The sequence below is a fragment of the Theropithecus gelada genome, chromosome 13, assembly GCF_003255815.1.
Source record: "Theropithecus gelada isolate Dixy chromosome 13, Tgel_1.0, whole genome shotgun sequence".
NCBI lineage: Eukaryota > Metazoa > Chordata > Mammalia > Primates > Cercopithecidae > Theropithecus > Theropithecus gelada.
In genome coordinates, this window is record NC_037681.1 from 66,904,747 (window position 1) to 66,913,342 (window position 8,596).

Below are 8,596 nucleotides of genomic sequence, written 5' to 3' on the forward strand. Positions count from 1 at the left end.
GAAAATCCTACAGAATCTACAAAAAAGCAAGTAATACTAATAAGCAAATTCAGCAAGATTGTAGGATATAAAATCACTATACAAAATAACTTCTATTTTAATATACTAGCCATAAACAATTATAAAGTTTAAAAAATATTGTACGTGGCTGGACACAGTGGCTCACGCCTGTAATCTCAGTACTTTGGGAAGCTGAGATGGATCACTTGAGCCCAGGAGTTTGAGACCAGCCTGGGCAACGTGAGACCCCATCTCTAAAAAAAATGTAAAAATTAGCTGGGTATGGTGGTACACATCTGTGGTCCCAGATACTCAGGAGGCTGGGATGGGAAGACCACTCGAACCCAGGAGGTTAAGGCTTCAGTTGGCCATGAGGTGCCACTGCACTCCAGCCTGGGTGACAAAGACCCTGTTTGCTTGCTTGTTTGTTTCTTTCCTTTCTCTCTCTCTCTCTCTCTATATATATACACATATACACATCTATGTGTGTGTGTACATATATATAGTATCAAAATAAGAAATAAGACATTTGACAAAAGACATTCATGACCTATACACTGATGACTAAACAACATGCTGACAAAAAAATTAAAAAACTTAAATGTACTGTGTTCATAAATTAGAAGACTCAGTATTGGTTAGATGCCAATTCTCCCAAACTGATCTATAGATTCGATGCAATCCCAATTAAAATTCCTGCTTGCTTTCTTGTAGAAATTAGTAAGGTGATTCTAAAATTCAAATAACACAAATGACCTTGAAAACTAGAAACAAAGTTGGAGCACTTATACAAACCAATTTCAAGACATTATTAAGCTACAATACAGACATTGTAAAAAAAAATAATAATACAGTGTAAGAATAGAAAAACAGATCAATGGAATAAAATAGAGTCCATAAATGGACATATACAGATATGGTCAATTGATTTTTGACAAAAATGCAAAAGTAATTCAGTGATAAAAAGGGATAGTCCTTTCAATAAATGGTGCTGGAACAATTCGATATCCACGTGCAGAAAATGTGAATCCCCATCCATACCTTGCATCACACCCACACATAATTTATTAAGGAACATATGGTAACTTCCATCACTTAGGATCTGGTTCTCAGCCCTGTCACAACACAATTCATAATCTAAATACACCCATGAACAATGGCATTCAAACCCCCAGGGAATCTCTTCTACCCATCAGGCCAGAAAGATTTATGGGTTTTGCCACTGCCAACAACAGAAATGGACACTTCCTTAGAATGTGGAAAGGATTTAAGTGACAAAGCACTTAGGTAAAAAAACAAGACAAATTAACTTTCCAAATCCTAAGTCTCAGCATGAATTCAGTAGATTCTCACATGAAAAAAAAAAAATTACTTCCCAGTAGTGTTAGGTATTCATTTTCTTGCTCCTTTTATGTTCCAATTAATGGTTCCACAGGTACTCACAAATTACTGCCAATTTCACAATACTTGCTCATGATGGCTGAGGAGCATTTTGCAATATTAAGCCATATCACTCTTAAATTTGTATATATGTGTGTCTAGATGTAATATGCATGAAATGTAATTCTGATTCTTCATCTTGGCAACTAGATGGACACTGGATGCTAGAATCATGAAGCTTATATTTATAAAAACAATATGCATTAAACAATTAATAAAAAAATTTAAATGTTTCAGATTTTTTAAAATTTTAATTTTTATTTTTGAGACAAGCTCTCACTCTGTCGCCCAGGCTGGAGTGCAGTGGCACAATCCCAGCTCACTGCAGCCTTGAACTCCCAAGCTCAAGTTATATTCCCTCCTCAGTCTCCCAAGTAGCTGACACTACAGATGTGCACCACCACATCCAGCTAATTTTTTAATTTTTTTTTTTTTGTAGAGAGGGGTTTTTGTCATGTTGTCCAGGCTGGTCTCAAACTCTTGGGCTCAAGTGATCTACCCGCCTTAGCCTCCCAAAGTGCTGGGATTATAGGCACGAGTCACTACACCCAGCATGTTTCAGATTTAAATTATTTTTACTTAGAATTTTGATAGTTCAATTATAGCTTGTATTTTATTTCAGTAAGTAATTTTGCACAGTTTAGAAAAAATACAATTTTTGAAACACTCATGAAATTTTTTTTTTTTTTTTTTTTTTGAGATGGAGTCTCACTGTCTCCCAGGCAGGAGTGCAGCGGCGCAATCTCGGCTCACTGCAAGCTCCGCCTCCCGGGTTCATGCCATTCTCCTGCCTCAGCCTCCCGCGTAGCTGGGACTACAAGCACCCGCCACCACACCCGGCTAATTTTTTGTATTTTTTAGTAGAGACGGGATTTCACCATGTTAACCAGGATGGTCTCGAACTCCTGAACTCGTGATCCACCTGCCTTGGCCTCCCAAAGTGCTGGGATTACAGGCGTGAGCCAGAAACACAATTTTTAATTTTTCATATTAGCTAGACTCTTTAATGAAGATTTATTCAAATTTCATATACCTGAGCACATTAAAAACTTTTTAAAAAATGCTTTAGATGTTTGAGATGTAAAAATAAAGATATACTAGAGATAAAAAATGGCAAGGCAGAACTCAGGAAAGAAAAAAATGATAGAAAAAAGTAACAGAAAAATATCCCAAGTGGTGATCTGTTAAGTTTTTTAATACTGGAAACAGTGAAAGTAAACAGACCTCTGTCAAACATGACCCAAAACAGAATGTGAGAAAAATACATTAGAAAATCGTAGCTCAATGAAACATAATTGTTTATCAAAATAAAAACAAGCAAGAAAATTATTTTTGTCAAATCTGCAATGTGAACAAATCAGATGAAGCTCTTACAACTTCATACCAAAGTGACAGTGAAAACAATTGATCTAATGCACAACTCAGAATTAAAAATTTACACTCTGGCCTTTCTATTACAAAAAGAAAATCATGTTTTAGAATTGGTACATTTCATGTAAAAGAAAGAAACCTCCATGGCTTTACTCTGCTTATTGGACAATGATTGTAGGAAAGCGCAGTCATGTCTCACACAGCAAGAGAATGTATCTCAAACGCAGTCTGATACGAACTAATGTTTACAACTTTCCATTGGATGAACATGCAAGAACATTTAACACTTCATTTTACACCAAAACTATTTCAAATGTAGAAATGTAGACGAAGAATTTTGTAACTATTGCTATGTTTTATAATCAATATTCAAAATTAGCATTGATCATGAAAATAAAATACCTGTGACTGGAGAGACCTAGGTTCTTGGTTAATGGAAAACATTACTTGCACACAAAAGACATGCATGCAACTATTATACTAAAAGATAAAAAAAAAAAAAAAAGACTGAATTATCAGCAAACCTGTGATAGTACTCAATTAAGGTAAGTGAACACTGAAAACCCTGTCTCTACCAAAAACACAAAAATTAGCCGGGTGTGGTGGCAGGCCCCTGTAATCCCAGCTACTCAGGAGGCTGAGGCAGGAGAATCGCTTGAACCCAGGAGGTGGAGGTTGCAGTGAACCGAGACTGTGCCACTGCACTCCAGCCTGGGCAGCAAAGGGAGATTCCGTCTCAAAACAAAAACAAACACAAAACAAAGCAAACAAACAAAAAACTTGTTTTGATCCTCTGAAAAGAATAAAATTATGTCTCATTATTTTAGCCAAGCAAGTTGAAGTTCTTTAGGGCACTAATCACGTAATTTTTTTTTAAAAAAATAAAGACAAGGTATAGGTTTAGAGGAAATCATTTTGAAACAGTGCTACAGTGACAAGATATAGAAGTGAAACTTTTTTTTTTTTTTTTTAAAGAAACTTTGGTTACCATCTAAGATGGAGAAATAAATGAGATAATGATTAACTTAATAGGTAATAAAGTAGTGAAATCATACATAAATGCATAAAATAAAAGTGAATATTACTTTGTTCAACTAGATTATAACAGGAACAAAAGTTACATTTAACAATATCCCTAATTTGTACTGATGAACTACTAGAAGAGGGAAACTAGGAATTGATGAATTCTTCACCTGCTATAAAAAGTACAAGTTTTGCCTTAAGCAAAAAACTACAGAAACTACTTTCAATAAAGGAATTGATTTAAAAGACGGTCTAGTGTAAGCCTTTAACAAAAGTACCAATATGGTTGGTAAATTAAAAAACATTAATGAGCCAGAATTGTGGCCAAGCACTACTTAAAAGCATTATTAGCACTATACAGGACCGCAGTTTGAATTTGTTTCTAGAAGACGCAGGCTCATGTCAAAAGCGAATGATACTCAAAGTATGTTCATATATAATTTTAAGATTATATATGGAGTGTCTTGGTGAAACACATATCAAATTTGATCTCACAGATACTCTGAGATACGTGATGGAAACACTGACTAAATGTTCTTAGAATAAGTAGATTTGATCTGGACAAGATATAAAATGCATTAGATGAGCTAAGCAAAACAACAGACAATTGTCAAGCAAAGTGCCTTGTGGTCTGTGGTCTTTGATATTAAGAACTGAATCTTGGCTGGGCGCGGTGGCTCACAGCTGTAATCCCAGCACTTTAGAAGGCCAAGGCAGGCAGATCACCTGAAGTCAGGAGTTCGAGACCAGCCTGGCCAACATGGTGAAATCCTGTCTCCAATAAAAATACAAACATCAGCCAGGCGTGGTAGCAGGTACCTATAATCCCAGCTACTCAGGAGGCTGAGGCAGGGGAATCACTTGAGCCTGGGAGGCAGAGGTTGCAGTGAGCCGAGACCGTACCACTGCACTCCAGCCCAGGCAACAAAGCAAGACTCTGTCTTAAAAAAAGAAAAAAGAATTGATTCTTAATATTAAAAATGATATATTTAATTTGAAAATACAGTTCGGTATGAACTTTTGCTTGCTATAATATTTTAAAACTTACCAAAAAACCCAAGCAGGTCTGCATTTGACTACTGTATTTTTTAAAAGGATTACAAACTTAAAAAACAACTTTAGAGGAAATAATTTTTCAAAGTCCAAAAGAAACCACATGAGAAATATACCATAAAGTGACATTCCAGTAAGATGAGAAAATTAGAAAAAGAAAACAAAAACATTTGTATGAATATGAAGGAAAGGATTCACATTCAAATAAGCCCCCAAATAATTTGTATAGTCTATTTTTTGACAATTATAGATCAAGGTACAGTCTTGATTGAAGGAGTTTTGAAAAAATTGTGGAATAAATTCTGCCTTCAGTTTTTATAATATCTAAGCATTGAAAAGTGTGAAAAAAGAACTTACTGTACAGATCTAGATATTGCTATAAATTGATGGTGATAAGGATTTTTTGATGAAGTCAAAATATTTTGTTGTATTTCAGCAGTAATAATTTGTCATGCAACCACATTACAAAGTTTGTACTTACATGTAAAATTTTTGTTTCATTTCCTAATCAAAGTAATGCTTTAAGTATTTTATTGACAATTTCAGTGGCTACTGCCTCTGCAGAAAGAAGTTTTTCCAATTAAAATGAATTTTTAAAATAACTACAAAGACTAAGGAAAGGCTGTCTAATTTGACATTACAGTCAATCAACATAAATTTTGTGAAAAACTCAATTAAAATAATTTTTAATTTTATTTAAAATATAGAAAAATAAAATTTTCACTGAAACATTATCATTCCATAACCAGAATAGCCAGATATTCTCAATAAAAATAAAATTCAGTTATCCCTGATGTTTCACTAGTTTTAGCCATATATAAAACCACAGCTTTTACATATCTTTCAATTTTGTAGTTATATAGCTTTGTCATGGTAGGAGAAAGTCAACGGTTTCTTAATTTATGGCTTTAAATATATATATTTTTATATATAGTATGATACATATGTACTCCTTCATCAATACTCTTGCCCTAGACTCTACATATTTTAGGGCAAGCCTTTATACTAGAGAAGATAAATATCGTCAAAAGATAGTTCTTTAAAAAGACTAATAAAATTGATAAATCTTGATGAGACTGTTCAAATAAAAAAAGAAAATTCAAATATCGATATTATGAATAAAAACAGGGGCATCGTTACAGACCCAACAGACATTGATATCTCATGATTATGTCATAATTATATCTCATAAGAGATATTCTGAATAACTTAAAACAAATAAATTTTAAAATTTGGATGAAATAGACAAATTTGTTTAAAAATAAAATTCACCAAAACTGCCAAAAGAAATAGAAAATCTAAACAGTATTATAATTTCAAAAAATTTAATATATAAACCTTCCCACAAAGAAGTTCTTGGCCCAGATGCTCATAAGTAAACTTTACCCAAGACTTCATGAAGATATTTTGTCAGTCTTACATAAACTTTCCATAAAACCAAAAGAGACGGCAAGCTTCAAAACTGATTTTATAAGATTGGTATTATCTTGATATCAAAACCTGACTAGTACATTTTAAGGAAGTAAAATTACAGACCAATCTTACTGATGAACATAAATGAGAATTTCCTATACAAATGAACGAACGAATGTGAACATTAATGAATGCATGGGCTTATTTCCTGGTTTTTCATAGACCTAGGACAGAAATCCACTCAGCCTGACAAAGTAAGGATTTCAATACCAGTCTTGGCTCATACCCCCAAGAACCCCTGGATGCTAAAATGGCTCAAAGAGCTAACAAAGTCTGGACAAACCAACATGCCTGGTTTAATTAGTCTGTAGGAAGTCCAGGTATCGGTATTTCTTAAAAGCCTTCCAGAGTTCGGGCAGAGATCACAGTGAGACGCTGAGCTCCGCGGCTAGCTACCCTGGGGCCCTCCAACCCTGGGCCAACGAGTGAGTTGGGGGAGCCCCGGGACAGACTGGGGCCCCCACCCTGCAGACAACCCAGAGCCCTTGCTGTGGCTCCCACTGGCCACACCCAGGCCTTGAAGGAGCATCGATCATATTCCTCAACCTACCTCTGTGACTTGATGGTGGCGGCAGCCTCTCCCAGACGACCCCGCCGACTGCTGGATCTCCAGAGGAGACCCCTGCCAAGCCGTCCGGATGCAGAGCCTTTGAGTGGCAGCTGCCGTGGCTGGCCGGAAGCATGGCAGCGACAGGGAGGTCGCTAGGGTGTGGAGGGGCGGGTCTACGGAGGCCTCCTTAGGCCACAGAGCCACGTAGAGGGTAGACCTGCAGTGACCGCTCAGTCCCAGTTGAACGAGACCTACTGAGTCCTGAGGACAACCGACAGAGGCGTTAACGGCACAGAAGGTGAGCCAAGTCCTGGAGGAGGGTGAGTAGAAGGATAAGTGGCCGTCGCGGGTTGGTGATCGTTCTACCAGACCTCTATGTCGCAAGAGAAATGGTAGGATGACAGGGCACAGTTGGCCCGCTGGACATGCCCACCACCCTTTGGGAAGGTTTATTGACCGTTTATAGAAAGCTTGTGTGTATATAACATGAAAAAGTTGCTCTCAACTTCCCTCCAACCTTTTAAAAGAAAACATTTTCCACATCTAGGCTTTCTAGATGTGAAGAGGTTGCCGACGAATGACAGTGAGAAAATCACACATCTTGTAAATTCTCATTTGTTTAAAAAGAAATCATAGGTCGGGTACGGTGGCTCACGCCTGTAATCCCAGCACTTTGGGAGGCAAGGCGGGCAGATCACGAGGTCAGATGGAAACCAGTCTGACCAATATGGTGAAACCCCGTCTCTATTAAAAATACAAAAATTAGCCGGGAGTGGTAGTGGGCGTCTGTAATCCCACCTACTCGGGAGGCTGAGGCAGGAGAATCGCGTGAACCCAGGAGGCGGATGTAGAGGTTGCAGTGAGCGGAGATTGCGCCATTGCACTCCAGCCTGGGTGGCAGAGCAAGACTCCGTATCAAAAAAAAAAAAAAAAAAAAAAAATTACAAAAATAAATGTCTTCCGGAGGTGACTTTGAAATGGATAGACCACCTCTGGAAGCAAAGCTTCCATGTTTGTTCAGTGAGTTACAGGACATAGAACAGAAGACCTGAGAAGGAAGTTCTAGGCCAGTCTGGTCATATCTGAAGAGATTTTCATGTTCTAATCTAACTATGGTTTTGTGTACATTTTATTAATGCTCACTACTGTATATAAGTTGACTAACATAAAACAATCCCTTTATAAATGTCCTTTTGTTTGTTTATAGGAAGTCCTGTCTTCTGGGATTGAGTTTGGTAATCCACCCCTTGGAGCTAGACACAGTAGTATACTTAGTCATTGGGATGGTGGGAGAGGGAGAAGAGGGAGAAGAGGAAGGATGAAGGAAAGGTCTCTTTGCTAGTATCTCCATATCTAGAAGAGGGTTTAAAATCATAACCGTAGATCTATATGAGCATTTTCAGTAAAGTGCCTGTGTTTGTTGTGGACAAATCTTATTATTTTGCAACATCTGAGCTTTATGAAAGTCCTGGGGTGACAATGTATGTTAAAAAGTAGAGCTAGTGAATTAGGCAATTTATTAATTTTTTTTGTTATAATTGATAGAAAAGATGCATCTTGGACATGGAATCGTTAAACCACGTCTGAGCAGTGTATGTCAGAACTTGTTCATTAGGTTGGCAGCAGAGGGGCAGAATGAAGTATAAAGGGAGAGATATATGCAAATATGTCCATGTTTACATTTTG